At 39.5% G+C, this 25,990-nt stretch overlaps 1 pseudogene; it reads left to right on the top strand.

The window, feature by feature from the left end:
- LOC140512169 (inosine-5'-monophosphate dehydrogenase 2 pseudogene) overlaps positions 1–24,596 on the top strand; it is a 159,716-nt pseudogene extending 135,120 nt beyond the window's left edge.
- Positions 24,597–25,990: the final 1,394 nt, after the last annotated feature.

Raw genomic sequence — 25,990 nt, 5'->3', positions numbered from 1 at the left:
AAATAGTAACAACTGACATTTCAAGTTTGCAAGGCATTTTACATATATAAGGCATTTAAATGATATGCCCTTTGTCACATAGATATTAACTGTCAGGAGCAGAATACAAATCCAAGTTTCCCTGACTAGCATTTAGTCCACAATAAAGCTTTAAGTATGCTTTTGTAATTTTTCACATGATTTATTTAAGTAAATGTAACTTTAGTATACTTGTCCATGTTAATGCACCATAATTTAGATAACAAAGACAGAGCATCAATTTATGAACTACAGGTGATCAGAGCACCAGGGAAACCTTATCCCCTATTTACAATCTCACCAACAGAACTGAATATCTCTAGACATGCCATTTTGCTTAAAGAATACATAGAAACTTCCTTCCCAATCATATAGAGTCCTTTCGCAAGGTCAACTGAAATTATCCAAGCTCATGCTGAGGTCAGAGACACCACAGTGTAAAAGGTAGAATTTCAAGTTGAGAGTCAAAGGATTCCCATCCGGGACACGTGTCAGCTATGTGATGATAGGCAAGTACTTTCTTCTCCTTTGGCCTCATTTTTCCCATCCATGAAATGAAGAGATTGGATTAGAGGACTTCTTAAGATCCCAGTCCAGTTCTAAATCTAAGAACCTCTATGATCTCCCTCATGGAATTCCAAAAATTTCCTTTTTCTTTCACAAGAACTTGAGCATGCTTTAAAAATGGGGCACCAGAGCAAACACCCTTTCCTCTAACAGCCTCAGCCTGTAATAGTGGTTTGCCTTTGTCTGATTTTTTTTCTTCTCCTTTTCAAGGGCTTCTGGATTAAAGAATTCATGCCAGATACCTGGTGTAATGCAAGGAATATAGGTAAATTGCCCTGATCAGTGCCTGCCCTTGCCTATTCCTCAAGGTTATCACACTGTGGCTTCATACAAATAGCTTTCCTTGGCCATGGGGACCCTGAAGAAGAATAATTCTATAATTAACTGGAACTAATGTACTAGAAAGTTCACTGAGGCCACAGGACCAAGAGGGCACCCAGGGAGCTTTTAGCACCTTGGATATAAATACCATCACCTTGTTAGATTTGTATTATACCAACAACTATCCTATGGGAGAAAACCACTTGTAGTAATGTAACAACCCAAACCACAGTCAAGAACATGCTCCCAGAAATTAGCAGCTATACCCAAAGGGCTATAAAACTGGGCATACCCTTTGATCCAGCAATACCACTACTAGGGGGATAGCTAGATGGTATAGTGGATAGAACACCAGTATAGGAGTCAGAAGGACCTGAGTTCAAATCTCACCTCAGACACTTGACACTCACTAGCTGTGTGACCTTGGGCAAGTCAGTTAACCCCAATTGCCTCATCTTAGGTCATCTCCAGTCTTCTTGATGAATATCTGGTCACTGCATTCAGATGGCTCTGGAGGAGGAGTGAGGCTGGTGACCTGCACAGCCTTCCCTCACTCAAAAAACAAAGTCAAATGTAAGTCATGTCATCATTTCTCTGATGGCATGATCTTCTTTGGCAATGAAGGATAAACACATACGCACCACTATTAGGTCTATATCCCAAAAAGATTATGAAAAAGGGGAAAGGACCCACATGTGCAAAAATATTTATAACAGGGGGTGGAGCCAAGATGGTGGAGTAGAAAGACACACATATGCTAGCTCCGAACCCACAGCCCACAAAATATCTGTAAAAAAGAACTCCCAACAAATTCTGGAGCAGCAGAAGCCACAGAACAACGGAGCAGATGAGATTTCTGTTCCAGAGGGACCTGAAAACCTCTCGCAAAAGGCCCTTCGCGCTGCGGACCCGGAGCCGAGCCCAGCCCTGCGGCGCCGAGAGGAGCAGATCTGAGCAGGCTTCAGGGACAGAATCTCCAGCCACCGCACGGGTCCCTCCACCCATGGGGGACAAGGGTCAGTGAGACAGTCTTTTTGGGTGGCCAAGAGGGGAGTGGGGTGTCCCCGTGACTTGAGCCCCCTCAGGAGGCAGCAGCAGAGGCGGCAGCAGACCCGGGCTCCCCAAGCAGGCAGGAGCCCAGATCCATTGTTAAAGCTCTCTGCATAAACCCCCTGAGGGAACTGAGCCCCGTGAGGTGGCCCTGCCCCCACCTGAGCACCTGAACTTAATCTCACACTGAACAGCCCCCACCCAAAGCCCTGAGGCTGGCAAGCAGCATTTGAATCTCAGACCCCAATCGCTGGCTGGGCGGATCTGGAGGCGAAGTGGGTATGAAGAGAATATTCAAAAGTCAAGTCACTGGCTGGGAAAATGCCCAGAAAAGGAAAAAAAAATAAGACCATAGAAGGTTACTTTCTTGGTGAACAGGTATTTCCTCCCTTCCTTTCTGATGAGGAAGAACAATGCTTACCATCAGGGAAAGACACAGAAGTCAAGGCTTCTGTATCCCAGCCCACTCAATGGGCTCAGGCCATGGAAGAGCTCAAAAAGAATTTTGAAAATCAAGTTAGAGAGGTGGAGGAAAAACTGGGAAGAGAAATGAGAGACATGCAAGCGAAGCATGAAAAACAAATAAACATCCTGCTAAAGGAGACCCAAAAAAATGCTGAAGAAAAAAAATATTTATAACATCTCTTTCTGTGGTGGCCAAGAATTGGAAATTAAGGGAATGCCCATCAATTGGGGAACGGCTGAACAAATTGTGGCATATGAATATAATGGGATACTATTGTTCTACAAAAAATGATGAACAGCCAGACTTCAGAAAAACATGAAAAGACTTGCATGAACTGATGCCAAGTGAAGTGAACCAAACCAGGAGAACATTGTAGACAGTAACAGCCACATGGTGATATGATCATCTTTGATAGACTTTGCTCTTCTCAGCAATGAAATGATCTAAAACAATTCCAAAAGATTATCCACATCCAAAGAAAGAAGTATAGAGTCTGAATGCAGATTGAAGCATACTATTTTCTTTTTTCTGTAACTGGTTTTTCTTTCTTATGGTTTTTCCCTTTTGTTTTGATTCTTCTTTTACAACATGACTAATGTGGAAATATGTTTAACATGATTGTACATGTATAGCCTATACCAGGTTGCCTGACATCTTGGGGAGGAGGGAGAGAAGGGAGGGAGAAAAAAATTTGGAATTCAAAATTTTTTTCAAAGGGAATGTTGAAAACTATCTTTACGTGTAATTGGAAGAAAGAAAATACTGTTAAGTGGGGGGAGGAGGAAGAACATGCTCCCCTGACTTCCTATTATCTAAATAAATTTCTCTTTGCCATGTGCCAAATAGACACTAATACTATGTTTCCTGGAGACATGAGCTGCCAAGCAAATAGGGACATAAATATTTCCAAAACCTTAACCTTCTGAAATCTCTGAAGTCATTTGAAACGATTTTGATAAGGTTTAGAAAAGGCAGGGTCTCTTAAAGAAGGAAATCTTTGAAGGGGGCAGGTGTCAAGGTGTTTGTCTCACAGTTTCTTAAAATCAGATAAGATTAGCTCCATTCCTCTTACAACAACTTTCTAAGACTGCTGTTTACTTTTAAGGAAAGAGTTCAGGCCATGAAAATCACTCTCCCACCCATGATATAATTAGATGTTTTGCTAGGGTGGGTTAGAGTGTGAGTTTTCTCCTTGGAAAGGCAGTGTGGCCTAGTGAATGAAGAGTTGTCTTTGGAGCTAGGTAGATCTGGATTCGTGTATTGATCCTAACATACACTGGCTTGTGACCTTGGGCAAGTCACTTTTCTAAGTGCTCTAGGCAAGAGCCTGACTATAACTAACAGTGAAGGTGTCAATCAGCAGCAGAGGAAGAAGTTTCCTTGTTAGAATGTTCCCTCTACCAGTGGAAGTACAAGTCTAAGTCCTACCCATCTGTGTAAGCAGGGGAGGGGCAGTAAGAAAGAGGAGAAAGATTTAGATCTTCATCAATGTAGAGAACTCTACACATGACAACTTCTTCCACTGCTGCATATTACAAGCTTATCTTAACTTCCCATTAGCTTGTGGACTTCTCTAGGGCAGAAAACTATCCTTTAGGGCTTTCTTTGTATCCCAGTTCATAGCACAGTACCTGGCACATGTTAGGTGTTTAATAAATGTTTATTGAATGATTGCCTGTCTACACCACCTACAGTGTATCAGAGGCAGGGATTTCATCATTCATACCAAAGACTTAATCCTGAACTCTCAATTTCCTAACCTTCTCAATTGAAATCCCTTCCTTTCTTGATCTTTGTTCAACCACACTGTAACATTATACCTCACTATATACAATAGTGAGACCCTTGAAATTCCATTCTCTGAGTTCATCCTCCTACTCTTCCCCTGGTACTCTTTTCTTTACTCTTAAGTACACTCTACTCTCATGGCATTCTTAGTTCCCTTGACCTCTCTGTAGTCTTTGAGTTGATCCTTCCCGCTTTGGCTTCTCATATTCTTATACTCAACTTTAAACACAGTATTGGCCACTTTAATTCTCATTCTCTAGACTCTCTTGACCCCTGACCTTCCACCTTTCCTCACCTGTGATATGAGTACCCTTTTCTCCATTTGATTTCTCTCCTACTGCAAGGCTGCTTAGCAATGACAGAAATATGAATAATAAAATTAGTGGGCAGTTTAAGGCAAGGTACAGAGGGCTGGTCTCAAAGGAAAAAAGTCCACCTGAACTTAGAGCTTGTTTTTGACCCATATCAACTATGTGACCTTTAAGCAAGCCACTTAATTTCTCAATATTCCTGGGAAATTTTCTAAAACCATAACTTCATGAATAGGTGCTAATCTGCATTGATAGAAGGATCTCCTGTGGAGTTTCCCCATGCCAAATGAAATTATAGGTCCAGACCAAGAATTTTAAATGAGCCAACAGTACAAACTTAGGTGAGAGAAATTGTTATTCCTCTCTCATATTAATAACCAATTATTAATTTAGATTAAGATTTTCCCTTTCTATTTCCTCATTTGAAAATCAGCTTCAAGGGCATTGGTGATAGATGAGATTGCCCAAATCCTCAGGGTACATACTTTTTGATCTTTGGTGGGAATCCACCCAATGAGAAGACCTTACAAGCAGAATCCAATCTATCTTACCCTTAGGAAATAAACCCTGGTCTGTCCTTGGAAGAATTTAGGGTGACCTAGCTTATAAAAAAAGAAAAACAACCAGTGAGGTCTGGATAGAGAAATATTCTTTTGCCCAGATTGCTGGAGGTGGCTGAGTCTCATAATTGGATCATGCTCTCTACAGGAGAAGCTGAAGACTTTTTATCCACCTCCTCATTAATATGTCTACCCCTTCATTGATTGTTAACTAATCAGCCACTCTCAGGTATACCCCCTTTTCCAAAGACTTTTTAAGCATTCAGAGGCCCTCAAGATTTATCTTTGGTTTACAAGAGAAAACCAAATCATCTTTTTATTAATTATCTGCTAGTCATAATTAATAAAATTATTAATTACCCAGAAACTATGTCTCTCAAACTTTTCATACATCACATACATCCTTGCTGCTGCCTGACAAGCCAGTTAATCTACCTTTGATACCTATTTTTCACTTCTTATGACATCTGTTGAAAAACATCTCTTCTCCCCAAGTCTACTCCAAACTGTAATACTTAGCTGGATAACCTAGCCTCCTACTTTAACAAAACCAATCTCAGTTCTGCCAATTGTTTTTTACATCACAATAAATAGATACCTACCCTCTCCCAATCCTTTTCTGGAATTAATCCTCCTCTTGCAATAAAGATGAAAAATTCAGCAAAAAAAAAAAAAACCATTTGATAACACAGCTGCAAATGATGCAGACAACATTCTGCTCCTGAAATCTTGGCCTGAAGAAGGATGCAGTCATTCATCCTCCATCAATAATTTTTCAGTTCAGAATTCAATGACTCCTCACATTTGACACTTCTGACTACACGTTCTGTGTAGTCAGAATGTAATATGTTATTACATTCATATGCCATAAGTTTTTTCATCCATTCCCTAATTGATAGGCACTCACTTTATTTCCAGTTCTTTGCTACCTCAAAGCATGCTGTTTTGAAGATTTAAGTATGTGTTAATCATGTTTTGATCTTTGCCTTCCACAAAGAATATGCAGAGTAGTGAGGTCAAAGAGTACAAACAGTTGTTTAGTATAATACTAAACAAATATCCAGAATGCTTGTATCAAACCACAGCTTTGCCTACTATGTATTAGTGCATTCAATTTCCCACAATACCTCCAAAATTGACTGTTTCCATTTTGTGCTTTTTTTCCTGTTTGCCCAGAGGCAGCTGGATGGTAAAGTAGATATACTGCTGAACTTGGAGTCAGGAAGACTTCAAATTCTACCTCAGACACTTTCTAGCTTTAGTCACTCTGCTTATTACGTGTGTTCATTGTGGAACTGGCATCTGGTGGGAAAGGCCTCAAGCCTTGTATATAAAGCTTGATTCCCTCCTTTCCTCCAGCAAAGAAATAGTGATCATAATTATAACTTGAGCCTTAAAACCATATCTCCTAAACTAATAATATTGAAGGGAGCAGTATAATTCTAGCCCAGTACCCCTTTGCCTCTCTCTGAGAATTTCTAGGCCCAACTTCCTGCTTCCTCTCCTAACTGGAACTAAAGGATCATTTGGAGAAAGGTGGGAGAAGAAGAGGATAGAGATGGCTATTCTAATTTCCTTGAGCTATACAATGACACCCTCGTGCTTCCTGTTAGGAGATAGCCCTCCCTACACTAGTAAGAGAACTCAAAATCACCTTCATATAATAGAAGAACTCTTTCCGTTTGAGTTGCTTTGTGAGCAGGAAAGAGGTTGAAAGTCATGTCATTTTTAATCTTGAAACACTTCTCCCACTCTCCTTCATCTTTCAAAGATCACTGACAGTGGATGAGCAAGTTCACAATCTCAGATTTGAAAGGGATCTCAAAGGTCACCTAGTCCAAGTCATAGCTAAACAATACTATTCTCTGCCCCCTACCTGACAAGCCATCATTCAGCCTTTGCTGAGAGACCTCCAGTTAGGGCCAACCTACTCCACTTTTTGATAGTTGTAACAATTTGAAAGTTGTACCATTTTACACTGAGCTGAAATCTCCCACCTTGTAATTTTCACCTTTTGTTCATAATTCTTTCCCTTAACCTACTCTTTCATCTACACAGGAGCCCTCCAAAATCCTTGAAGGCAGCTATCATATCTCCTTTAAGTCTGCTCTTCTTTCCAGCTAAATATTACCAGGTCCTTCTGGTAATTTTGTTTTTCTTTAAGGCAATCAGGGTTAAGTGACTTGTCCAGGTTCAAACAGCTAGTAAGTGTCTGAAACCAGATTTGAACTCATGTCTTCCTGACTCCAAGACCGGTACTCTATCCACTGTGCCCTTCTGGTAATTGTTATATGGTATTATCTCAAGAATCTTCAAATTCCTTATGACCTTCCTTAAAACATGGACCCCAAACCTGAACTCCATATGTGATTTTATCAGGCAGAGTAAGATCTGTCCCTTCCCTTTGCTGAAGACTGTGTTTCTTCTAGAGTGGTTAAAGTGGTCATTACTGTTATTTAGTCATTTCAATCATGTCCAACTCTTCGTGACCATATTTAGGATTTTCTTGGCAAAGATACTGGAGCAGTTTGCTACTTCCTTCTTCAGCTCATTTTATAGATAAGGAAACTGAGGTAAGTAAGGTTAAATAACTTGTCCAGGGTCACACAGCTAGTAAATATCTAAGGCTGGATTTGAACTCAGGTCTTCTTGGCTCCAGACTTGGCACACTATCTACTACACTACTAGTCTAAGTACATTGAATTTATTAGTTTTTATAACATGTATTTGGCTCATATTGAACTTTAGTGCACTAAAACTCCCAGATGATTTTCTAATGCATTTGTATTTAGCCATGACTCTGTTATCTTGTACTTCTGGAGTTGTTTTCTTCTTAACTCAAGTATAAGATTTTATACGTACTGATGTCATATGAATCATGTGAATGTTCTGACATGTAGAAATCCCTTTGAATCCTAAATCTGTCATGCACAGAGATCGTTAGCAGCTGGTAGCACAGTGGCTTAGAGCACTGGACCTGGAGTGAGAAAGATCTGAGTTCAAATACAGCCTCACACACTTACTGCTCTGTGACCCTTTGCAAGTTACTTAAGCTCTGTATACCTGAATTTCCTCCACTGTGAAATGGCAATAATAATAGAACTTACTTCTCTGGGTTGTTGTGAAGATCAAACAAAATGATATTTGTAAAAAGCACTTAACACAGCACCTAGAAAAGTAGGTGCTATATATATGTTTATTCCCTTCCCCTATTCCCTCCTTGTTGTCCATGACCTAAAAATTTGATAAGCTTGCCATCAACATCTGAATTACTAATAAAAATGTTAAAAAGCATAGGATAAAGCACAAGGTTCTGAGTCAAATCCTCTAGAGGTTTACGTCCAAATTGACATTGGCCATTCTTTGGAGTCTGAGTATTGTCATCACATCTGCCAGATCTTACAGTACTGTAGGATGTTGTTCATTTGACCATCGTGATATGAACTCATCATGGGCAGTTTAGATTCTAGTTCCATACCTTTCTTGGTTATTAATTCCATATTAACTATTTTTTTCAGTTTCCACCTAAAAGTCATTCTCCTTACCATAGAAAACAGGAAAAACTATCAATTGAACATTTCTACTTTCTCTGTTGTCCATTATAATCATTCCACCCTAAGTAATTAGCTCTTCTTTAATCTATATCTCTTCCAAAGCAGAGCAAAAACAAGCAAAAAGATTTTGTTACCCTAAGAATTCTTCTCCAGCCTTAGCTCATATTGAAATTTAGCACCACTGAAAAACATCTTCATAAGGCAATATTTCTACAGGACACTGAGGTCAGTCATGGGTGAAGGGGGATACCCTTTGGAAGTTCTACTTATCTGATTTATCAAAGAAAAAGCAGGGGACAAGATAATCCTGTAAAATTTCAAAGTAGAGCAAGTTAGCTTTTCCCAACTCTTTTTTGTGTCTCACCACCTCATGCTTGAGTTTATCTTGCGAGAACTCCTCACCTAGGTTGTGAGTAAATGGATTAATGTCCAAATATGAACAGAATCTGGGATTTCTCCATTTTAGAAACTCCCAGTGTGGCCACTCCCATGTGACTTAAATTCTAGAAAACGGGTTGACATACATAAAAGTTAAGTGATTTGCTGAGATACTCACAAGTACTAAATGACAGAGGTAAGCATTGAACTCAGGTCTTCCTGATTATAAGTTCAATCTTCTGTTCACTGTATGTGGTATTAATAGAGCTATTATTTCTGTTAAAATACTTCTGTTTAAATGTGTTGTAAAAAATTCACATATACATATAAAAATAAGATCATCCAATCTTTGACACCCATTCCACAATTTTATTTAGGAGCTAACCCCTTCTCTATTTAGGGGTTCAGTTGTATATCAAGCCAATCTGATTTAATTCATTTGTTATTTTATGAAATATTTATGAGCCCTCGCATCAAACATATGGTGTATTCCCTTTGCCAGCTAATTCAAGAATTCTTTTTTTTCTTAAGCCATCAAATTCATTTCTTGTCAATCTGGACCATTTGCTGTTCATGCTTCAGATCTTTTACAGCACTTAGGTGATGCTGGCTGTTTTTCTTTCAAAATAGTTGTTCCATTATTTTAGTAAAATTATTCAGGGCCTAGCTTGCAGGGACTAAAGCTGCCTGATTTACCTTACCCAAGTGGCCTATTTCAGAATTGAAGCCTGTCTCTTAGGAACAGGGACAAACGGGGACTATTTATCTTACTGCTCCAGAGCTGAAGGTAAATCTCCTTCCCAGTGGAGGAATTGCTGCTGAAAAACAGCCCTGAGAACTCCCTGGCAAGAATTGCCTAAAGCAGGCTGGAGAACACTCAACTAATATGGTATAGAGTTCAGGAAACAATAGCATAAATCATGACTTCTTATGTTTAATTTTAGGATTCTAATTTCTCCATACATGGACAAACAACCAGTTAATTTGGTCAAGTCAGTCAAGCAACCTGCAAATTCAGTCAAAAAAAGTCCATCCAATCAGAGGGGTGGCAGAATTGACCAGAGAATTCAATCAAGACAGCTCAGTCAATAGCAGTAATCCCTAGAGATCTCGATCTCTCTGTTTTGAATGACATGTAAATTCAGCTCTACTAGACTGAATAAAGAAAAGATAATGCAGACGTGCCAAACAGTGATTTTTGAAAGACAACAAGCATTTATTAAACACTTGAAATGTGCTGGTTACCATGTTAAGCATTTGAGGAAGACAAAAGTATGGTCTCTCTCCCGAGGAAGCGGATATGCTAAAGCGGGGAGACAACATGAAGAAAAATGTATATCTGAGGTATATACAGAACATATGGAAGTTCATCTCAAGGAGAAGGCACTGGAAAGGGGTGGGGAAGGGAATGGAAGATCAGGAAAGGACACCTACCATGTGGGGTTCGAGGTAAATCTTAAAGGAGATCAGGAAAGTTAAAAGGCAGAGATGAGAAGGAAAAGTATTGCAGGCATCAGGAAAAGCCAAAACACAATTACGAAGTTGGAAAATGGAGTATTGTACACAAGGAACAGCAAAAAAGACTTAATGTGAACAGTGCTTATTATTATTATTATCATATATCATATTAACATATAAATTATCCCCCTTCACACTATGCAAATAGGACTTCTGAAAACAAAGGAATTGGAAACAACTGCCTTAATTAAAAAAGAAACATTTTAAGACCTCTACAAAAGTCACACTCTGTTACATTATCAAATGTAATTCAGGATTTTGAAAGACTCTACCAGCAAAGTGGTCTGCACTGGCAGCATCTACCAAGCTTTAAGTCTGGGGATGGTGATGGACTGTATTCCTGTCATTGAAGGGCCAGACTAGCTAAAAGTGGGAAAAGCCCATTGCCAGATTTGTGCAGAATAAGAACTATTTCCATACAAGTTACCAAAAAAAAATCTACTAAGCTATAGAATGGTTGTGACTTTTATTGGCAAAAGATAGACTCAAAACGATTATTTAATCAGCACTACGTGTCAGGCACTGTCCTAAGTGGTGGGGATAAAAGTATAGAATTTACATTGTAAGGGGAAACAGAACAAATATATATGAATATATACAGTATAAATGTGAAGTCAATAAGCACAAACATATACAAAGTACTTAAATACAAGATAGTTTGTGAGGGAGGGCACTAAGCAGTTGGAAGGATTAGCAGAGACTTCATGTAGAAGATGGTGTGTGAGCTTAAGTCATAAATCCTTGGAGTTTAATGTAATTCAAGCAGCTTTCCTCTCCTCTCATGCTCTGTACTCTATAATATTCAGCATTTTCATGAAGCAAAATCCCTCTGATGTTTTAGTTTGGCTTCTTTACATTTCCTGCCATCTGGTTTTGTCTAGAAGAACAGTTTCTAAAGTGATCCTACATAACCAGAGATTTAAATCTATTCAGTGACCTGGAAGTCTAACAAGACTGATAGTCAAAGCTGGCTGGGGAGCCCAATTGTGATGTACTTTAACTTCCTAATAGTGCTACCCAGGTGGGTTTTATACCAGCTGAAGCTCCGGCATTGTATAGTGTGACGGATCATAGCCAAAACTTCCTGGAATGTACTCCTCTTCCAAATCAGCCACTCAGCCAACAACTTTTCTCAAGGGCCCCAAATAGATGGAGGCTGTAGTAGAGGATATGAAGGTAAGAGGAGAAATAATTCCTACTATGAAAGAGCCTTCTGTGTGGTAACCTGATTTAAGGGATGGAAGACTTGCCTTGGAGTTAGGAAGCTCTTCAAGTCCAAACTCTAAAACATATTAGCTGTGTGATCACAGCTAAGTCACTTAAGTGCTTGGTGCTTGAGGGTAAACTCTCTAAAACACTGAGGTACAGATGAGTTTCATTGGTGGAGTCAATTTCCATCCTAGAAGTAACCCATGCCAATTAAATCAAAAGTACAGAACAAAGAAACAAAAGGGAAGGGAAGGAAAGAACTTGCTGCCTCTGAATCAATTCTTCTTTTCAGAGATTTCCTACCAATGTGCAATATCTCCTTGGCCTTTTCTGTCACATTCTTTGTCCTAACATTCTTGGTGACATACCAGATCAGAACCTGTGTCTGCTGTTAGGAATTCAGTCTCTATGAGCTCATTTTCCTCTCTAATGGCATTTCAAAGATACTTGGAAATTCCTTCTCAATTTCAAGATGTCATTTCATGCGATAAGAGACAGCACAGAGGGCCAGTCTTAGAGTCCTGAAGACTCAGGTTCAAGCCTCCTAACTGATACATGCGACAGAGCCCCAAGCATGTTTCTACCTGGTAGCTTTTACTACAAAAATGAATTCACTGGTCTGGACAAATAAAAGCTAAATAATAAATAAATTATGGCATGAATCATGTGGCTCTATCTAACTAGATGGGTGGCACAAGTTTGTTACCCATCTTCCCACCTCAGTTACTTTTCAGAGTATCACAGTTGTTAGGAGGTAAAGAAGGTAGTTTGCCTGAGTTGGGCCTTCTATCCTCCCAAATGGAAAGAGAAATAGCTGTTTCCTCCAAGCCATGCCTTTCTCCTAAAAGTAAAATATTCACAGCTCAGTGCTCCCAGATCAGAATTGAAGAGAATATAGCTAGACAATGCTATCTTGCAGCTTCACTGTATTCAATGTATCTGTTGAGTTATTTTCAAGGAAATCTTCCATATTGCCCAATGGACCAATAGAGAAAGATATGGTTGCCAATTTCTCCAAAGTTGCTTAATTGTTTGTATTCTGTGCATTGATATATAGATAGATAGATAGATAAATATAGATATAGATATATACATATGGTTTCTGTAGGTGTTCCTATTTCACGTATCACTTCAGAGTTTTCTCTTTAGATCAATTGCCAAAATGCATTCACTTTGTTCCCAGTAGACTGCAATGGGAGAGAAAGTAAAGATTGTGAAATCTTCGAGGAAAAAAGGAACAGACACAAATGAATTATGTAGATGAAGACAATATACCTTTAAAAATGTTATGTATCTAGCAGCTTCATTGTATTCAATGTATCTGTTGAGTTACAATCAAGGAAATCTTCCATATTGCCTAACGGACCAATAGAGAAAGATATGGTTGAAAATTGCTCCAAGGTTGCTTGGATTATTTGTGCTGTTCCTATGTCACACAGCACTTCAGAGTTTTCCCTATAGGTGAATTGTTGAAATGTATTCATTTGGTTCCACATGGACTGCAAGGGGAAATTAAGTAAAGATCGGAAAAAGGTCGAGAAAAAATGGAACAGACACACACTAATGAGGTAGATGAAGAGAATGTAGCTAGACAATGCTATGTATCTGGCAGCTTCATTGGATTCAATGTATCTGTTGAGTTACAATCAAGGAAATCTTCCGTATTGCCTAACGGACCAATAGAGAAAGATATGGTTGAAAATTGCTCCAAGGTTGCTTGGGTTATTTGGTTTATGTGCATTAATAAATATAAGGATTCTGTAGGTATTCTTATTTCACATATCACTTCAGAGTTTTCCCTTTAGATGAATTGCCAAAATGCATTCATTTCGTTCCCCATTGACACCAGTGGGAGAGAAAGTAAAGATTGTGAAATCTTCGAGGAAAAATGCAACAGACAGACATTAATGAGGTAGATAAAGACAATGTAGCTGGACAATTCTATGTATCTAGCATCTTCTTTGTATTCAATGTATCTGTTGAATTACACTGAAGGAAATCTTCCATATTGCCCAATGGTAAAACAGAGAAAGATATCATTGCAAAAGATATCTGCAAATGGTTGCTTCGATTATTTGGATCCTGTGTGTTGACATATATAAGGTTTCTGTAGGTGTTCCTATTTCACATATCACTTCAGAGTTTTCTCTTTAGATTAATTGTCAAAATGTGTTCATTTAGTTCCCCTCTGACTTTAATGGGAGAAAGAATAAAGATTGCGAAAACATCGAGGAGAAATGCAACAGACACAAACTAATGATGTAGATGAAGAGAATATACCTGGGCAATCCTATTGAATTCAGTGTATCTGTTGATCAAGGAAATCTTTCTTATTGCCCAATGGACCAATAAAGGAAGATATGGTTGCAAATTTCTTCACAGTTGCTTGGATTATTTGGATTCTGTGCACTGATATATATAAGGTTTCTGTAGGTGTTCCTAATTCTTTTTTTTATTTAAATTTATTTGTTTAAGTTTTCAACATTCATTTCCACAAAATTTTGGGTTCCAAATTTTCTCCCCATTTCTCCTCTCCCCACACACCAAAATGCCGAGCATTCTAATTACCCCTATCACCAATCTGTCCTCCTTTCTAACATCCCTTCCTTCCCTTATCCCCATCTTCTCTTTTGTCCTGAAGGGCAAAATAAATTCATATACCCCATTACCTGTATTTCTTATTTCCTAGTAGCAAGAACAATACTCGACAGTTGTTCCTAAAACTTTGAGTTCCAGCTTCTCTTCATCCTTCCCTGCCCACCCATTCCCTTTGGGAAGACAAGCAATTCAATATAGGTCATATCTGTGTAGTTTTGCAAATGACTTCCATAATAGTCGTGTTGTATAAGACTAACTATATTTCCCTCCATCCTATCCTGCCCCCATTTCTTCTATTCTCTCTTTTGATCCTATCCCTCCCCAAGAGTGCTCCCTCCTCCCACTGCCATCCCTTCCATTATCCCTCCCACCCCACTTATCCCCTTATCCCCCACTTTCCTGTGTTGTAAGATAGGTTTTCATACCAAAATGAGTGTGCATTTTATTCCTTCCTTTAGTTAAATGTGATGAGAATAAGCTTCATGTTTTTTCTCTCACCTCTCCCCTTTTTCCCTCCACTGAAGGTCTTTTACTTGCCTCTTTTATGAGAGATAATTTGTCCCATTCCATTTCTCCCTTTCTCCTCCCAATATATTTCTCTCTCACTGCTTAATTTCATTATTTTAAGATATGATCCCATCCTATTCAATTCACCTTGTGCTCTCTGTCACTGTGTGTGTGTGTGTGTGTGTGTGTGTGTGTGTGTGTGTGTGTGTGTGTGTGTGTGTGTGTGTAATCCCACCAACTACCCAAATACTGAAAAAAGTTTCAGGAGTTACAAATATTGTCTTTCCATGTAGGAATGTAAACAGTTCAACTTTAATAAGTCCCTTATGACTTCTCTTTGCTGTTTACCTTTTCATGCTTCTCTTCATTCTTGTGTTTGAAAGTCAAATTTTCTTTTCAGCTCTGGTCTTTTCATCAAGAATGCTTGAAAGTCCTCTATTTCATTGAAAGACCAATTTTTCCTCTGAAGTATTATACTCAGTTTTGCTGGGTAGGTGATTCTTGGTTTTAGTCCTAGTTCCTTTGACTTCTGGAATATCCTATTCCATGCCCTTCGATCCCTTAATGTAGAAGCTGCTAGATCTTGTGTTATCCTGATTGTATTTCCACAATACTTGAATTGTTTCTTTCTAGCTGCTTGCAATATTTTCTCCTTGACCATGGAACTCTGGAATTTGGCCACAATGTTCCTAGGAGTTTCTGTTTTTGAATCTCTTTCAGGAGGTGATCAGTGGATTCTTTCAATATTGATTTTGCCTTCTGGTTCTAGAATCTCAGGGCAGTTTTCCTTGATAATTTCATGAAAGATGATGTCTAGGCTCTTTTTTTGATCAAGACTTTCAGGTAGTCCCATAATTTTTAAATTGTCTCTACTGGATCTATTTTCCAGGTCAGTTATTTTTCCAATGAGATATTTCACATTATCTTCCATTTTTTCATTCTTTTAGTTTTGTTTTGTGATTTCTTGATTTCTTATAATGTCATTAACCTCCATCTGTTCCATTCTAATTTTTAAAGAACTATTTTCTTCAGTGAGCTTTCGAACCTTCTTTTCCATTTGGCTAATTCTGCTTTTTAGAGCATTCTTCTCCTCATTGGCTTTTTGAACTTCTTTTGTCAATTGAGTTAGCCTATTTTTCAAGGTGTTACTTTCTTCAGCATCTTTTGGGTCTCCTTTAGGTCTCCCACTTTTCATGCTTTTCTTGCATCTCCCTCATTTTTCTTACCAATTTTTCCTCCACCTCTCTAACTTGATTTTCAAAATTCTTTTTGAACTCTTCCATGGCCTGAGCCCACTGAATATTTATTTTGGATGTTTGGGATACAGAAGCCTTAACTTTTATGTCTTTCCCTGATGGTAAACATTGTTATTCCTCATCCAAAAGGATGGGAGACGATATCTATTCACCAAGAAAGTAACTTTCTATAGTCTTATTTTTTTTCCCTTTTTTGGGCATTTTCCCAACCAGTTACTTGACTTTTGGGTCCTTTGTCAAGAATAGGATATACTCTGGGAATCTGTGAGATCTCAGCTCCTCCAAGGTGGCACAATCAAGCGTGTACTGGTCTGCATGCAGAGAGGGATTTTTGTGCCCAGTATCTTAGCAGTTACCTCTCCACAGCCTCCTGGCCTCCAGTTCCACCAAGTCAGCACTGGGGGCTGATTTTCAGATAAGCTGGATGACAGGGCCACCATTCAGTGTGAGACAAAGACCAGCTTGCCCAGGGCCTCCACACAGGGCTGAGGTAAGACTCCACTCTTCAGTGCCCCCACGGATTTTTACGCTCCAACAATGGAGCAGTCTGTACCGGCTGCTGTGCTCCTTCTGTGGCTGCTGCCTGCTGCCAGAGCTATGGGCCAGCTGAAATTACCCCGTCACTGACCTTTGGTGCCTGTGGGCTGAGGGATCTAGGAACCACTGCTACTGGGACTGGGGATTCTGCTACTGGAGACTCCATACCCAAGGGCTGTTCCTGAGCCACACCACATGGCCAAGGCTAGGCTGGGCTCTGCTCTGCCCAGCAGAGTGCAACTGACATTTCCCATGGGCCTTTCACATCTCCCTGGGCTGGAAATCTCCTCCACTCTGTTGTTCTCTACTTCTGCTGCTCCAGAATTTGTTGAGAGTCCCTCTCTACAGATATTTTATGGGCTGTGTGGGGACACCCTGCATATGTGTGTCTTTCTACTCCACCATCTTGGCCAGTGTTCCTATTTGACATATCACTTCAGAGTTTTCTATTCAGGTGAATTGCCAAATGTGTTTGTTTTGTTCCCCATTGACTTCTTTAAGAGATAAATTTAAGATTGCAAAAATTCTGGGGGGAAAAGGAAGAGACAGAAACTAATGAAGTAGGTGAAGAGAATAAAAGTATACAATGCTATGTACCTAGCCTCTTCATTGCATTCAATGTACCTGTTGAGTTACATTCAAGCAAATCTTCCATGTTGCCCAATGGACCAAAAAAGAAAGACATGGTTGCAAATTTTTCCTTGGTTGCTTGGATTATTTGGATTCACTGCATTGATAAATATAGGGTCTCTGGAGGTATACCTATTTCACATTTCACTTCAGAGTTTTCTCTTTAGGTGAATTGCCAAAGTGCATTCATTAGGTTCCCCATTGACTTCAATGGGAGAGAAAATAAAGATAGCAAAAACGTCGAGGAATAGAGCTAGAAAATGCTCTTGAAGCTTCCTCATAGGCAAGGTATCAATTGAATTATGTTAAAGGAAATTTTCCATATTGCTCAATGGATGCAATACAGAAAGATATGGTTCCAAATTTCTCCAAAGTTGCTTGAGTTCCTTGGATTCTGTGCATTGCTATAGATAGGGACTCTGGAGGTTGACCCTTTTCATATATCATTTCAGAGTTTTCCCTTTAGGTGAATTTCCAAAATGTGTTTATTTGGTCCCCAATTGACATCAATGGGAGAGAAACTAAAGATTGCAAAAACTTTGAGAAAAAACTAAAGAGACTTAAACTAATCATGAAGAATAAGAGAATACAGCTAGACCATCTTCTGTCTCTAGGATCTTCATCGTATTCAGTGTATCTGTTGAGTTACATTCAAGAAAATTGTCTATATTGTCCAATGGACCATGCAGTAATATATAGTTGCAAATTTCTTCAAAGTTGTTGGGATTCCTTAGATTTGGGTTATTGATATAGGTGGAGTTTTTGGAGATTTACCTTTTCATACATCACTTCAGAGTTTTACCTTTAGGTGAATTGCCAAAAGCATCTACTTGGTTCCCCATTGACTTCAATAGGAGAGAAGCTAAAGATCGCGAAAACTTTGAGAAAGGACTAAAGAGACCCAAACTAATGATGTAGATGAAGGGAACACACCTAGGCAATGCTATGTGTCTAGGAGCTTCATCATGTTCTTTGTACCTGTTGAATTATATTCAAGGAAATGTTCTATATTGCCCAAAGGATGAATAGAGAAAGATATGATTGCAAATTTCTCCAAAGTTGCTTGGAATCCTTGGATTTTGTGTATACTGGTAGATAGGATCTCTGGAGGTGTACCCTTTTCATAAATCACTTCAGAGTATTCTCTAGGTGAATTGCCAAAATGTGGTTAATTGTTTCCCCATTGACTTCAATGGGAGAAAAACCAAAGATTATGAAAACTTCGAGGAAAAACTCGAAAGACTCAAACTAATGATGTAGATGAAAATTATAGAGGTAGACAATGTTTCATATTTAAGAGCTTCATTGTATTCAAAGTGTCAGTTGAGTTACATTCAAGGAAAGCTTCCATCCTGCACAATGGACCAAAAGAGAAAGATATGGTTGCAATTTTCTGCAAAGTTGCTTTGAATCCTTGGATTTTGTGCACTGCTATAGATAGGGTCCCTGGAGGTTTACCCTTTTCATGTATCAAATCAGAGTTTTCTGTTTAGGTGAATTGCCAAATGCATTTATTTGGTCCCCTTTTCACTTCAGTGTGAGAGAAAATACTGTGAAAAAGTCAAGGTAAAACTCAAAAGACTCAAACTAATGATGCATAAGAAGAGAATAGAGCTAGACAATGCTCCGTCTCTAAGAGCTTCATTGTGTTCAATGGATCTGTTGAGTTACAGCAAAATGTTACATATTGCCCAATGGACATTGGTCAAAGATTGGAGAAAGATAGGATGTCAAAATGCTTGGAATCCTTGGATTCTGTGCATTGATAGGGTCTCTGGAGCTTTGCCCTTTTGATATATCACTTCAGAGTGACTCACTCTTTAGGTGAATTGCCAAAATGCATTTATTTGATCCCGCATTGACTTCAATGGAAGAGTAGCTAAAGATTGAGAAAACTTCTAGGAAAAACTCAAGAGATGCAAACTAAAACTCGAAAAAAGTATTTTTAAGCTCTGTTGATTAAATCTGTATGCTAGGAGTCTCTTGCATGAAAGTAGTTACCTCTGGGTTCAGTTCTCCTGTCCTGTAATAAATACACACTTTTACCTTCATTGGATGCATCACTTTCAATGCCTGTTTCTAGGTCTTTGTACAGCTGGTGGACAGTCTTTTTTTTTTTCCAGCTTTTCCCTAGCCAATTGTCCTTCAGTTTTCTCCACCTATTCATTAGAAATTCCATCTGGGAATATTTTGTAAACAGGCAAATTGCCAAGTCTCTTCACTATCTTGTATGGGTTAGCATTCCATCAGTCAGCTAATTTGTGAGTCTCTTAAATCATGAAAACCCACTTATCCTTGTCTTCCACAGATACAGAAATCTGGTAGCATCTACTACATATGTCTAAAAATGAAAACCACTGGCTGCCTAGTAGACAATCTGGAAAATTTTGCACCAGGGCATAATGTACTGCTCCACGTTAGTCCTTTTGTTCAAAGTTCGGTAATCAACACACATCCATGTCTTTCCATTATTCTTAAGCAACACAGTACAGATAATATATAAAGGCTGTTGAATTCTGTGGTGATTCCATTAACCTGCATTTCAATGAGATGGTGTGTGAGATCCTCCATTATAGACAAATGAAGCTCCTTAATCTTTCTCTGAATGGTCTGAAATTGGTGAGCTGTATTCTATATCTTGCACTTCAACCACAACCCACATCCCATTCATGTAAATGAGAACACACCTGTACTCTTGCTGAATTCCAGCCTCAACCTAGCCTTCTACTCTTGTGATACTGGGGAGTCCTCAAAGCCAAATACCTCAGGATCCAGCACAGAAGGTGAACAGTTAGGGCTCCTGTGACATTCACTGGAATCTCGTGCATCTAACTTCTTGTAAATCTCTTCATGGATGGTCAAAGCATGCAAGTGTGGAGTCTCAGCTTACCACTTGCAGTATCCTGCTAGAATTTTGAAAAGATTAAAATTAGCTCAATCAGTGCTGACACTACAGTGAATGTTAGAAGGTCTGGACATAACTAGAGCCAGAGTGTCTGCTTTTCTGTTGACAAAAACAGCTTCCTTAGGGAATTTCAAACTCATGTGAATGTGCCCCACACATGGATAATCTGTATCAATCAAACCAAGTGTCATAGGCTTCAAGCATATTTTACCCAAGAATTTGTCATAAAATTGGAAAAATAATGGTACTTAGAGATCTTTGTCCAGGACAGCATTGGAGTCTTCACTCTCAAATTTTACCATCACCTCTGCACAAAGTCCTATGAGTCCAGATGGAATAGACCCATAGGGAATTGTGATTGCTCTTGGGGGTCCACAGTAGCATCCTTCCCTGGTCCAGCTCCAGTTTCTTAAAGTTGGATCAAAGGATTTTTAACTTCTTCATGATTAAAGTTACATTCTCTATACTAAAATACATGCATCTAATCCACAATTATAACAAAAAGTGGATCTATTACTCTGATGATTACCTGATGGAAGTGGCCTTAAATGAGTCCTACGTGTCCTCCTTTCCCTTGGCCCTCTACCTCTCCAAGGAGAATGAGATTGGTCATGTATTATCTCTTACCTGATAGTCTGAGGTTCCATGACTAAAGCTCAGACTGGTGGCACTATTTTCTTGCATTGCTCCTCTGGTACTCAGTAAGAAGGCCTGGATGCTGCTGAGGTTGAGCCCTGTGGATTAGATTGATTTTGTGCTCAGGCATACCTGTCTCCATTTTTGGTAATGATGTCTGTGTTTGCACAGATCTGAGCACAGTCAGCCGTATGTGGGCCATGTACCAATCCCTGGAACATTCTCTCTGGTGTAATTTTTCCCGCATTCTCAGGATCCACACCCTCTATCTGTATTAATCCCTTGTCAAGGGATTAATTTGGCATCAGGGTCAACTACCATACTGATGTTAAGTTCTTCAATTTGAAAAGGCTACAAGCCAAGACCAAAGTGGAGGGAGTGTTGGTGCATGATTTTCTATTTGCAAATGATTGTGCACTCAATACAACCTCTGAAGCTGAGATGCAACAAAGTATGGATCAATTCTCTGCTGTCTGTGCTAATTTTGGCCTAATAATTAACACCAAGAAAACACAGGTGCTCCATCAGTCACCACCGCACTATCCATATGTGGAAACATCAATTACAACAAATGGAGAAGTTTTTAATGCTGTCGATAATTTCACTTACCTTGCTAGTGTACTTTCCAGGGATTGACAATGAGATTGATGCACACACTGCCAGAGCAAGCTCAGTGTTTGGGAGGCTCTGAAGAAAAGTTTGGGAGAGAAGAGGTATTAGACTGACTACCAGACTGAAGGTCTAAAGAATCATTGTGCTGACCTAATTGTTCATTGTTGCCTGTGAAACATGGACAGCAGACCAGTGCCATGCCAGGAAACTGAATTTCTTCCATTTGAACTGTCTTAGGAAGATTCTGAGGATCACCTGGCAGGATAACGTACAAGACTCTGAAGTCCTGGCTCAAGCTGAACAGCCAAGCATTCAAACTATGCTTCAGAGAGCACATCTCTGATGGAGTGTCCATGTTGTTTGAATGCAAAATGTACGCTTGCCAAAAAGACTATTTTATGTCCACTTCCTATGAAAAGAAAAATAAAATAAAATGCAAACAAAGATGTTTTCTAGAGTAGGGAGACAAAATCCCAACTTAGAAATAAACCTAGTCACAGAGAAGTCCTAAAAAAACCTTTCTAAATTAGGTTCTTTTTCCAGACCTCAGTTTGTCTAACCTGTTCAATAACTAAGGGCTAGGTAACAATTGAGACTAAAAATGACCTAATACATTATCACAAAAGTATCAATATGGAAAGGAAGACCCTCAAGTTTTGTCACCAGAACAGAAAGCAATTGATTTTTACACTCATTCTAAGTCAACAAAACCTAAACAATGAACCGTAGTGGTTTGGGCTGGGCAGCTATTACTGACCACTCAATGAAAGTCAGAGATTTGGGTCTAAAAGTGTAGTCAAGTAGCTCCATATTAAACACAATGGTCCAGAGAAAACTTACTGAAGCAGCATAGGACAAAAAGTAAATTGTCTCAGCTTTTATGGTAAAAAAAATTTAGCCCCCACAGCCCCAAAATATCTTATAAAATATAAGAAACCAAAAATTATATTTCTATGGACATATCACCCACATGTAAAGATATGGAGCCCCACGTGGAGAGAGGGACCACTACACTACAAGGGAGGCAGAAGAGGTGTCTTTAGCCTCTACTTCCTTGACCTTTCTCCAAGAGAGACTTTCATTTCTCCCCGGAGAGGAAGCTGGAGTTTGAGAGCAGAAGCTACTGCTCTGCTCTCCTCAGAGAGAGAGGAGGACTGAAGGCTCCCTTAAATCTTATTAGTCTAGGGGATATGATTGGGTTCCATCTAATTTTTAATCACTTTGTCATTGGGGGAAAAAGAGAGAACCAAGTTCTGTATTTGGGGCAGTGGACAGAATGCCAAACCCCGAGTCAGAAAGACTCATTTTGCAGAGTTCAAATCTGGCCTCAGATGCAACAGCTGTGTGACCCTAGGCAAGTCATTAACCCTGTTTGCTTCAGTTTCCTCACCTGTAAAATGATTGGGAGAAGGAAATGGCAAACCATTCCTGTATCCTTGCCAACAAAATTCCAAATGGAGTCACAACTCCATTTGGGAATGGGACACAACTGGAAAATAGGTGAACAACAAAGCTCTAGATCCAAGGCTTGAATCCTTTTCTACCTAATGCCAATTCCACAATGAACATGCATAGCAATAAACAAAGAAACCCATTTGCCTAAATCATAGCAAAACAGAAATCAGAGAAGGCATTCACAGGAGAATCTACACCAGACAGTACAGAATGAAGGCGCTCTCCCATTTGGAGCAAGATAACTCAGCTCAACCAAAAGAGAATGACCTGGATCTCACCCAAGAGGACTCAAAGTCTCTAGAGTAGCAAGCTGGGAATAGGGATATGATGCTGACTACCCACTCCTCTCAGGTCTTCCCAGAATCTTTTCCTTCAACAACCTAAAGTAGGATTGGCTGCTTGCATCTTTTTCTCTTTCAAAACTGGAAGCTAGAACAGCATGAAGCAATATCACTCAGACTTGAAGCTTGAGTCTCCAAAGGGAAAGTGGCCAAGAACTGAAGCTCTCACCTCTTGCTAACTCTGTCCTGCCTATCACTCATGGCAGGGCCTTCATCTTCACCAGGAAAGAGGGAGTCCTGTACCAATGGTCTTTGGGACAGGAGTAAATACATTAAGTAAAATATCTTAATGAAGCAACTGACTTGTGTCTGAGGCTGCTATAACTTAAACATGGTAAACTCTGCAAAAAAAGCATTAGTTCCAACCTCTCTCCCTTCCATCTGGCTCATTTCCTCCTTTCCTCTCTTCCTGCCTCACCATGGCAGCCAAAGCACTTGTTAAGTTCCGATGATTGGCTCCTGCATCAGCAGATCTTCAACTGTGAGGATGGGCTCATTTACAATGACTTCTATTCCTCCTTGGCTATACTGACTTCACTGCTGATCAAGTAGACCTAATTTTGTCACTGACTGGGAAGATAACTTTAAAATCTCCACTTATTTCATCCCCAAAGGACAAGTGACCCAATCTGGGACAGCCATGGTCATGGCACCTAAAGGGGGTATTGTCTTTTTACGTCAAAACTGTACTGCAGAATTCCAGGCCAACAAAGAACAGAAAAAGAAGAAGTAGAAACAAGGCTTTATCACTGTCCCTGTGGTCCTGAACCCTAAAGATTGAGTCAGAGACATTTTTGAAGCCAAGGCAAACATGGCATCTACAGAATCTCTATCATAGATAGTGTTGATATGGGCATTCACTTAATGGCATCACCTCCTTTCATGACATCAGCTCTCTTAAGGAGGAAGAATGTGACTGCTTCCTGACAATATCAAGATGAAGAGGGAAGATTGGCAATGGTTCATGCAGGAGTCACCCTAAAGGAACTCAACAAAATTCTACAGTGGAACAGGAAGGGAAAGTTGCCCATTGTGAAAAAGAATGATGAATTAGGGGTCATACATGGACCTGAGGATTTAACACTGCTCACTGGTATCCAAGAACAGCTACTGTGTAGGGAAGCCATAGCCATTCATGAGAATGATAAATATTGGTTTGATCAAGTTGGTTATAATGTGATTTTGCTGACCTCTTTTCAAAGAAGTTCCACCTTCCAAATTAACATGATCAAGTATATCAGAGAGAAATAATACAACATCTGGTTATTGGTGGCAATATAGTGACAATTGCCCAGGAGAAAAAGTATATTGATGGACACCTTGTGATCTGCATGGGCAGCTATTCCATTTGTCTTTTGCAGAAAGTTCTCACAATGTAGGCAGCCCTAGAAAGTAGCTATATATAAATTCTCAGAATAAATAGTGCTTTTCGGTCCCAATCATTGATAACAGAAGCATCCAAAAGGTGGGCAACATCGTTACAACCTTCATCCTTGGGGCTTCCACAGTGATCACAGGAGTTCTGTCAGTGGCCACCACGGAGGCCCCACATGAATATTTCTTCTCCCAGTGGAATTCAGACAAAAAACAATTCAGGAGAATGAGACATAGACAAGAACATAGGCAAGAAAAACTAATATTTCAGTGAAATAGACAGGATCCAAGAGACTCAAGGTTGTTCCAGGGCAGAGGTGGGGAACCTGCAGCCTTAAGGCCACATGTGGCCCTCTAGGTCCTCAAGTGAAGTCCCTTGACTGAAACCAAACTTTACAGAAGAGAATTGTTTGGATATTCTTAGCAAGATATTGGTGCCAAGAACGTAACTGAAATAAGTCATGATATACTCAAGGAAACTGAAATTTGAGAAGAGGACATCATCTGTCCAGGTGAAAGGTGGTTTCCATGAACTCTATTTGTATGAGAAGCAGCCCTTCTTAGAAGTGGTTTTGTTTGGTTTTGCTGTCCCTTACTTCTCCCTTTTTTGGTTTTTCAAGAGAAAGCTGGATGTTTTTAGTAATTCTATGAAGATTATAGAAAGATTTTGAAAGAAAGCATTGAAAGTCACAGAAGCATTGGGAATTCAACTTAATTTGCTTCCCCTTCTTAGAATGCCAGCTTCCTTCAAAGCACTGCCTCAGATGTCACTCCTACAGGAGGCCTTTTCTGATCTCTAGACTTGAAATTATTTTATCTTATTTTATACATACTTTGCATTTAATCTGTGAACGTGTATCTTCTCAGTGAAACATTAGCTACGAAATAATAATAATAGATAACATTTATAGTGTCCTTACTATGTGCCACTCTGTACTAAGCACTTAACAATTATGATCTCCTTTGATCAACCATCCTTCAAGGTGGGTGGTATTATTATCTTTCTTAAGCGACTTGCCCAGGGTCACGCATCTAGTAGGTGTTCAAGTCCAGGCTTAAATTCAGGTCTCCTTGACTCCAAACTTGGCTCTCTTCACTGAACTGCCTCGTGACAATCATTTGTTGTCATTTGCCTGGCTTTGAGCCTTGAATATAGTCGTTATTTAATAAATGCTTGAATAGGACCATGAGATGTTTCTTAAGAACGTGTTGTGAACAAAGCAATGGGGGAGATGCAAAATTAAGACACACTGTTGAACCTGTCTTCACTGAGCTTGGAGTGGGTCAATTATTAGGAACAGGTCTTATAGGGGCAGTGAGGTGGCGCAGTGGATAGACTACCTGGCCTGGAGTCAGGAAAACCTGAGTTCAAATATAGGCACAGACACTGACTAGCTGT

Source organism: Notamacropus eugenii, chromosome 6, assembly GCF_028372415.1.
Source record: "Notamacropus eugenii isolate mMacEug1 chromosome 6, mMacEug1.pri_v2, whole genome shotgun sequence".
Lineage (NCBI taxonomy): Eukaryota > Metazoa > Chordata > Mammalia > Diprotodontia > Macropodidae > Notamacropus > Notamacropus eugenii.
This window is presented reverse-complemented; position numbering and strand designations above follow the sequence as displayed.